Genomic DNA, 9,314 nt, shown 5'->3' with positions numbered 1-9,314 from the left:
TTTTCTTATTCCTTCGGGGAGCTCTCCCTACCTCTCCCGTTGTATTCGACGGCCACAGTGGCTCAGCCAACTGTGCGCGGCGCGGTGAAGTCAGTGCTCCGGAGGCTCGGCACCCGCACGCGAGTGCTCGAGATCCGTTTCGTCGACGGTCCGTGGACAGTTTCTCTCGATCCTCCTCTACATCCTCCTTCTCATCATTCGTTACCGCCACCGCCGCCACCACCTGCTCCTCGGCCTCGCCTTGTACCCATCCACTCTTCGCTCGTTGTTCTCCGTACGGACGATCCAGCCTCGCCGCCCGACGACATATCAGAGATCGGCTGTGGTCCAGTCACAACGATCACTGGAGGATAGGATGAGGAAGCCTCTCTTTAAATGCGAGTAAGTGCGCATACGCGCTCTCCGCCGATAGTGTTTTGTTTTTCTTTAAATTTTGTTTGCTTTGGCCGGCGCTAATGGTCGGGGACACACGGCAGCTTTACATCGTACTAGCCCCCACCCCGGGGGCCCCTTAGCCCCCCCCCCCTCCGCCCCTCCCCGCACTATCGATAAAACTGTTGTTGCTGCACGTTCGGCTATACGTAGCTACGGAAGAAGCGTACACGTGGGTGGGTGTATTTATTTAGGGAGATAGCCCGCGTATCATGGTAACGTAGAACGCGCGCGCGCTTCCTCAGGAATTCCATCGAAGGAGTCCCGAACGAGCTGAGTCTGCTGCTCCTTTTTAGCCGAGCCTGTTAAAGTCGAACGCGCTCGTATTCTACATAAGCGAGTGAACGGCGCGCCGAAAGTATAGAGTTGCAGTCGTCACCAACTGCGCTGTCGTTGGACAGAGAGCGTGAGTGAGAGAGCGAGAGAGCGAGAGAGTGAGAGAGCGAGAGAGTGAGAGAGAGAGATAGATAGATAGAGAGAGAGAGAGAGAGAGAGAGAGAGAGATTGAGCGAATAAGTGAGTGAGAGAGTGAGTGTGTGTGTGAGTGAGAGAGAGAGAGAGAGAGAAGAGTGGGAGCGAACAAGAGTGCGACAGGCAGGGTCAGGAGAAAGATAGTGCGAAAATCGACGCAGGATCTGGAATTTCGCGGATTCGCTCTGCCGGGTGTATTGTGCTTGTGCCTTGGCGCGATCCCTCGAACAATGTGTCATCACTGATTTGTCTAGACTTCCGCCATAGCTCGATACGATCGGAAGGTTAGTAATCGATTTTATCATCGATATATTCGCTCGCTTAAAGACTTAAAGATTATCATAACTTTCCTTTTATTCTTGAATGGTAGCTCCAGTCGAGCATTTAGGCCGCTTGTACCATTCCCATTCCCATTAAAGATTATCAGTCTATTTAGCAAAGTGCATTAACAATCGACTCTCTCAATTATCAATTATCAGCCTTGGATATTATAAGCATATATAGTAAGGAATTTAATGGCTTACTACTTCTAAAACTCCACCAATATTTTAAAATAAAACTCCTAGCGCTTTAATTCGACTTACTTCGTCAATAATTATATTGCCCATTCGTTATGCCACGATTATTACAAAGATCTTAATCGTTTAAAAATCTGATTCGATCTTTCTCTCCCTTCGATGTATTTTCAACCATTGCCAGTCCAACGACGCTTCGGTCTAATATGGGAAATTTAATCTCCAACGATTTTATAATAAAAGCCATGAATGCAGAATCTTGCGAAAGTAAACTGATAATAAATAGACTAATAGTATAATGAGTAATCGTGTCAATTTGTCAATATGTAAAATAATTAAATTAACGAAAAGAATGTTATAATTGAACCTATAAACTTTTTTCCCCTTTACACTGCACGAACTATGTATAATTACATTTTTAGCGTATTAATATAATTTTTTAACCTCCTTTAATGCGTGAAAGTTCAATAATTATTTTCCAATATTTTAGTAAATTACTTCGTTCAAGATATTTCCAATGACTATATATAACATAAGTGTAATGCTTTGAAGACCTATTTGGACTCTCAAGACATTTATTTTTCATTATAATTTATTTGTTTTATCAATGTGAGTGAAGTTGTTGAGTATTCGATGTGCAGCTAAGGAAGCGCAATTGCATAGTGACTGTAAAAATGATTTATCGAGTATTGCCGAAATTGTTTCTTTCTGGCCAAAAAACGATAAAAGAGAATATGCATGTTAATTATAAGTGAATTTAGAACAATAATACAAAATACAGAATTAAAAATCTGACAAACTTTTATGTAGACAATGGAATATTAGAGGTGGCAATCCACGAGGTAAAGCAATAACGATGGTATGCCCCCATACCTTTACTAATTACAACAATCGTGTACAATGGTCATCTACGGCAGATGCCAAAGATTTATAACTGTAAGTCAAGAATATATAAGTAGGCACGTTTACGCCACCCCTCCCACCCTCCCTCCCTCCCTATAAGTCGCGACTAGTGTAATTAGAAAATCAACTAAAAAAATTACCCATGCCACTTTTGCTGCTTAATTGTCTTGTAAAGTCAAACATTAAGTTAACGTAGAGTTGTAAATTTGCCATAGATTAAAAAAGGCCATAGATTAAAATATTTTGTTTTATAAAATTATTTGATCGATGTTGAGATATCGTTTAATACTTATCACGACAAAATATAAAGAAGTCATACCAAGTGGCTGGTTACTTGTGATACTTTATAAATAAAATTAATTTCAGAAAAATATTGTTAAAAATTAAAAGCAAATACAGCATACATAGCGTACTGATACGACATTAAGAATGTATAAAAAAATAAAATTAATATAATATAATAAATATAAAAAATTATTGGATCACGGAGTGACAAACATCAAAAAAAAAAAAAAAAAAAAAAATAATAATAATAAAAAAAAAACTTTCAAAAATAAATATTTTGATTAGTAAACAAGGTTTATTCAATGAATACTTTTCTATAGTCTACTTTCTCAAATATATTCACTAATTCTAATGCAAGAATATAAAATAAGACAATACATAACATTAATAAAAGATTTTTGAAAAAGCAAAAGATATATACTTTAATGATAGATATTTTTTATTATTATTTAGTATTTATTATTTAGTATATATTACTTGTGATTTATTATATCAAATTCACGAAATGAGCTCCTAATACATCGTTAAATTAGAAATTTTCATTTCAAGTCAATAATATTTTTTTTTATGAATTTATTTAGTGATTATTGTGGATAAGTAAATAGAAGCAATTTTGCGATGAGTTTAACTGTTAATGTTCAAATTTACGTAATGTTAATCACGCGTTTAATGTAATTTGAATTACTAAGTGTAGAATTGGAATGGAAAAAAAAACCATTGGGTGTATCAACTCTTTTCAACTATATATTAACAATAAGTAAAACATAAATTGTGAATAATGTAATAAGAAGAAAAAATAACAAAAATATAATAATATAATAAATATCAATATAAATTACATTGAAAATTAGAGTAAACGTTTTAGTGAATAATTAATGATAAGAATTAATTTTTATTAACAAGCAATAATTTAGATAAATAAAGCATATATAATGATAAGTGATTAAGTGACACGAAGATTGGAACGACAATGTGATTTTCAATGCATTATACACATTTTAATTACTCACAAATATTCCAAAAACTTGCTTGCTAAATATGGTGTACTCGATTAATTGGAAGAAAATTTCATTTGTAGACTATCTCTCTCTTCCATCCGCCCTCACACACTCACTCACTCACTCTCACTCTCACTCTATTTCTCTCTCTCTATCTCTCTCTCTCTCTCTCTCTCTCTCTCTCTCTCTCTCTCTTTCACTCTATGTGATACATCGATATATTATCGCTAAAAGATTTATGTTGAAACTCGAGAGATAACGTAGCAAAATCTTCGCTTCGCTAAAGTAGTTTTAAAATCATCTACCTCTGTATCACAAAACGAGTATCACAAGGTGCAGCCCTTAGTTATACTTCAAGGCGATGCACCACACACTTGCGCATACCTCCGACGTTAAAAACGAATGGGGCCTGGGGCGGTGAGGAGGAGGGGGAGGGGGATGGGGCTCGAAACTAAAAAGCAAAAAGACAGAGGCGGAGAATGCTTCACATGGTAAGAAGTTGCCAAGCTATATCAACCAGGGCAAACTATTGTCGTGTAGTAGTTTGATTTTCAGCGGCCGATTCCCTTTCGCCAAGCTCACGTACAAAATGCTATAATACGAGCGATCGCATTTTCTATTTTGGGATTATAAAGCTAGACTTTCTTCTATATATATATATATATATATATATATATATATATATATATATATATATACATTAATTACGGTAAAAATTACTCAATTGCCTTTTATAAATAATTAATCATACAATGTATTCGGCTAGTTTAATCAATATAATTCTTCATTCAAGCATTTTTTTAAAAATCACATACATTTTGAATTACAGTATGTACATGAATATATTAAAATATTTAAAAATTAATATGTATCATATCATCATGTATTATAAATACGTCATTTCAGAGAGTGTACAGAAAAGTTACAAATTTCTGTTTAATATAATGTTTATCGATTCAATTTCATAAATATTCTCACATATTTCGACGACAACTTTTTCCCTCTATTGTCAATTATTGATTTTTAAGTATTTAAAACAACAATATTTAAACGAGACTTTGAACTCAATGACAGTTGAATAATTGTCTACTTTTACCGTTGGTGATTCTGGAAATATTACTCATTCTATGTGTGATATAAGAAAAGGGGGTCTTTTGCCACACGGGGTGTAGAAAAATACGACAGGTGTACACTGGACACGAATATGTAATTCGAGAGAAGGCGTTGGGTTATTTTATTCTTTTCTATATTCTCTTTCCTCCCTTTATGTCGAATACTCGTACTTTGTCGCACTCTCTCTCTCTCTCTCTCTCTCTCTCTCTCTCTCTCTCTCTCTCTCTCTCTCAATCTCAATCTCAATCTCATACTCTACTTCGCCCTCTAATTCTATCTACATTTCTGTTTCTTGATATAGAGAATTGTGAATTTGCAAAATGAGCACGCTAGTGCTGGGGGAGGGGGGGGGGACAACAAATCCATAGGTCATATATTTTCATAAAAGTTTTTGATTTTCAAGAAATAAACCGAATGAAATATTATATACTTTCTTTCCAACTGATTTGTAAATATATCAAACAGACTAATGAATTTTCTTACAATGGAAATCTTATAAAAATACCAAGTATTTAAATTTAAGTTTATGCATGTCATATTGAAAAAGAAATATTTTTAATTTATGAAACCGAAGCCGATTAAATAGTATTAAATGAAGCCAACAATTAAAGCGAACAATGTATTAGTTAGATTTTTAAGATAATACACCTTGTTAAACCAATTTACTTACATTCAATGGTAAATTGTCAATACCATAAAACATTACATTATTTATTAATTTCTTTAGTCAATTTTTTTATTTAGCTAATTTAATGAAGCCATTGTAATTGTGAAATCTATAATTTCTAAATATTGAATGGCAATTCTCAACTATTTTCTTTTAATAATCATTGAAATTATACATTTCATAATATAAGTAATATATTGTAATACATTTACATATTATAGACAATTGGCAGTTATTTTACATTAATTATTATTTGACATTTAGGTCGCTTGAGACGCGAGTAAATTATTATGTTATATTTTAGCTGCGATATTTTATATCGACAATATTCTTGCTCAATGAAATTCCTTTTGAAGTAAAAGTAAATATACTACGCTGAATATGGTTTTATACTATGGTTTTATAAATTGAAAGCAGACAAATAAACAAATTCATTCATTGGAATGTTTGTATTTTAAATCAAAATTAAGTATCAAGGGAAGAAATTTATTTACTAATCGTTACAAATATCGCAAATAAAAGATGTGAGAAGTGTGTTTTTTTTTGTTTTTTTTTTTGTTTTTTTTTTGTTTTTGTATTAGAAATTACTATTCATAATTTAATAATATTAATATTAAAAAAAATTGCATAAAATAGTTTCTAGCCAAATTGTAACACCAGATCTATTATGTCATTATGGTTTTTATTTTAGATTAAAAATTCATTTGTTTCCTAACAAACTTAGCACAGCATTTTTCATGTATATTGTTGAGTTCCTTTTTAAAACATCGAATTAACTTATTGTTTTGCAAATATTAATTTTTAAAAGCTAAAATTATTCACTGTTCAACAATATAATGATTATAAATATTACATGACATTTAAATAGGCTTTTATAAAATGGAACGACAAAATTGATTACTTACATTTTAGAATTATTGTATGGATGCATGTTTGAATATAATTCTATTTACAATGATTAATCTACTAATTAAAAATAAATGAAATATTTTATTTTTATTGAAATTTTGAGGCTAGAGTAAAATCTATGTTGATCTATACTTTATTATTTTTTTAATCCTGATTTGTTATTGAACAACGCCATTGATCGTTAATTCTAGGCTTTAAATATGATTTAAGGATTTAAATATGATTTTCAAGTAATTTATAGGTTATCTTTATATATTGTGTTAATAGTAAGAATTAATAGTGGTTATGTTGGAAATATTTACTATGAGGTGCCTTATCAAATTTATCCGTTCATTTAAAATTCTTTTTACCATTCGCTATTGCCATGCATTATTATAAGCATGTTGCATTCGATCATTTGACAAAATTTTACTATAAAATTTGTAAATGTTAAAGTTCGATTTAATTTGTCGTTAAACGAATAAAGAGTAATGAACATAATTAAAAATCATAATTTAATAAATTGTATGTATAGTTATAAATATAAAAGTCAATGCTTCGCGTTATGTATGACATTGTGCGATCGTTGAAACATAAATAGTAATTGTCGATGAATGTCATGGAAAGTTAACATTCGTAATATTTCATAGTTTACGGATATTAATAGTCTACGGATTAACAAAATAATCCTATTATACGCTTATTATCTTACATTAATGTGGTCTTAAATAATTTTCTTTCGTTATAATAGTTATAATGGAATACATTAAATTGATGAAAGATCGCGTATATTATGTAAGAAACTCCAGAATTCTAGTTCACAAGAAAGAGAGGGAAGAAGAGGGCACGATACACTTACAACGTAATAGATGGAATTACGAAAGCCCCTCGCATGCCGAAAATATACACGACTGTCGTCATCGCCGCCTAATACAGTCTACAAAAGTATGGTCATCTCGTAGTTTAGTTGTGGCTGTGTTCCAATTCTCTTTGACGTCGTATCAGAGATTCGTACCTCTTGTACTTTTATAAAATATTGGACCAGTTCTAAGGCTGTCCAATTCGTCAATCGAGGATGCAGTTGTAATTAAAAAGGGGAGAGTATCACCGGGAGCGTTTATTATGAGAGTTCCATGCTTTCCCAATAGACAATAAATAGAAAAGATAGTTAATAATACTTTGCTGCCTAAGGAATACGAATCAATGACTTTTTAATTCCCATAGCATTCGAACACGTTAAATTTTTTATATTTTACGTGAATATTGAAACGCTTTTTAACCGAATGAAATAATTATCTAAATTTTCACTTAGCGAACGAACGAATAATTACTTTATTCATAAAAAAAAGTCAATGCATAAAAATATTACTTCGTTTCTTGGATATTTTATTCAATTTATTATCTTAATAACATATATATATATATATATATATATATATATATATTATATTATTCTGCTCTTCTCTATCCCCCCCCCCCCGCTACCTTTCCTCATCACTCTTAATTTTTATGAGTGGATTGATATTATAAGCCGATAAGATGTCTTTCTTTGTAAAATAGACTCGTTTAAAAGACAATAGAATTGAAGTCCCTTTAAGAGAACCTTTTATATTATTCAGCTCGAAGTTAAATAACTTTATGTAACATTGAACAGAGACAGATGTCATGTAAGATAAAAAGAAATTATATTTCTCATTTGTATTATAATTGTTCTATTTTCAATTGAATATATTAAGCTCATATTTAATCAGTTATATTTAATAACTAAAATTTATTTTTCATTAATACAACTTCGAGTGTTTAATTTATTAAAAATAGACTATTAATTAATTTAAAAATATTTGAATATAATGATTAAAAATATTTTCACTCATAAAATATTCTATGCGCTAAAACACAAAACAGACGAATAAGACAACAGAACGAATAGGAGAATAGTTTTACATAAAAATGTTTGTACGAAAGGATTCCATAATAAGATAATAGAAATAATATTATAAATATGATCGACAGTTTTTAGAAATGCAAAGTCTCAGTACAATTGTGAATATTTTTGAATTAATTAACTATCGCTGTGTAAATTAAAAAGATGAAAATCATAGACTACGGTCGACAGGCATACAATTTACATGCTAGACGGGCTCTGCGAATCTCTCTCTCTCTCTCTCTCTCTCTCTCTCTCACACACACACACACACACGCGCGCGCGCGCGCGCGCGTCATCTCGAACTACTGAATACTCACTCGTTCACTCATTCTCGGAATGAAAAAGAAATAGAGAGAAAATAGGTAAAGGGAGAGGATGAACCACCGTCTCTTCCTTCCCTCTCAGGTTCCATGCATACATAAAGCAAGCTTCGTTATAACAGTCGTCGTCATCAATGACGTTGTGTCGTGATGTTGTATCTTAAAGACCGTTTAGCCGACACAATATACACGTAGCAGTGGAAAGGAAATTCTGACTAGATCTTGAAGCTCCGGGTAAGCATCTTGGTTGTCGCATTTCGTACATCGCAGCCAATGGAAGTGACGTTGCGCCTGCGTAATGCACAATTCAGCGAGTACCAGTTGTGCTCACGTGGCTATAAAGGATCACAAACTTACCTATGACAAGAAAGTATCACGTAGCTTTCATTTGAGCTGCTGAGAACCATGCGCCCAGAAATGCGAGTTAAAAACATCCAATATTATCTCTTTTTTGCTCTTGAAACTTTGTAATATTGTTGCAAAGATATATATTTCTATTCTACTTGTCGAAATATGATTTTCCATTTTTCTTTTTAGCATCAATTAATCGCATTCACTGTTTGCGGTATTTGGTTATTTTCTGTCGTAGGTGATATCACTGAATTATTGACAAAATTATTCGTTTAGTTAAATCAAGTAAGCTGTAAATAAAATAAATAATTTACATTTCGAGAAGATTCTGGATGCACAGGGATTATTAATATTAAGCTTATGTGTCAGTTATTGAAATAAATAATAATAATGTATGTGTATATATATATATATATATATATATATATATATATATATATATAA

General features: G+C 32.2%; 1 protein-coding gene across 1 annotated transcript in view; it reads left to right on the top strand.

Moving 5' to 3' along the window:
* Positions 1-312: 312 nt before the first annotated feature.
* The window catches only part of bdg (sodium-dependent transporter bedraggled), a gene marked incomplete at its 3' end in the record, with an annotated part of 106,945 nt that continues 97,943 nt past the window's right edge, over positions 313-9,314 (top strand). Inside the window, exon 1 of the mRNA XM_011500186.1 lies at positions 313-381. The remainder of the gene's footprint in view (positions 382-9,314) is intronic.

Source organism: Ceratosolen solmsi, unplaced genomic scaffold (assembly GCF_000503995.2).
Source record: "Ceratosolen solmsi marchali unplaced genomic scaffold, CerSol_1.0 scaffold41, whole genome shotgun sequence".
Classification (NCBI taxonomy): domain Eukaryota; kingdom Metazoa; phylum Arthropoda; class Insecta; order Hymenoptera; family Agaonidae; genus Ceratosolen; species Ceratosolen solmsi.
This window is presented reverse-complemented; position numbering and strand designations above follow the sequence as displayed.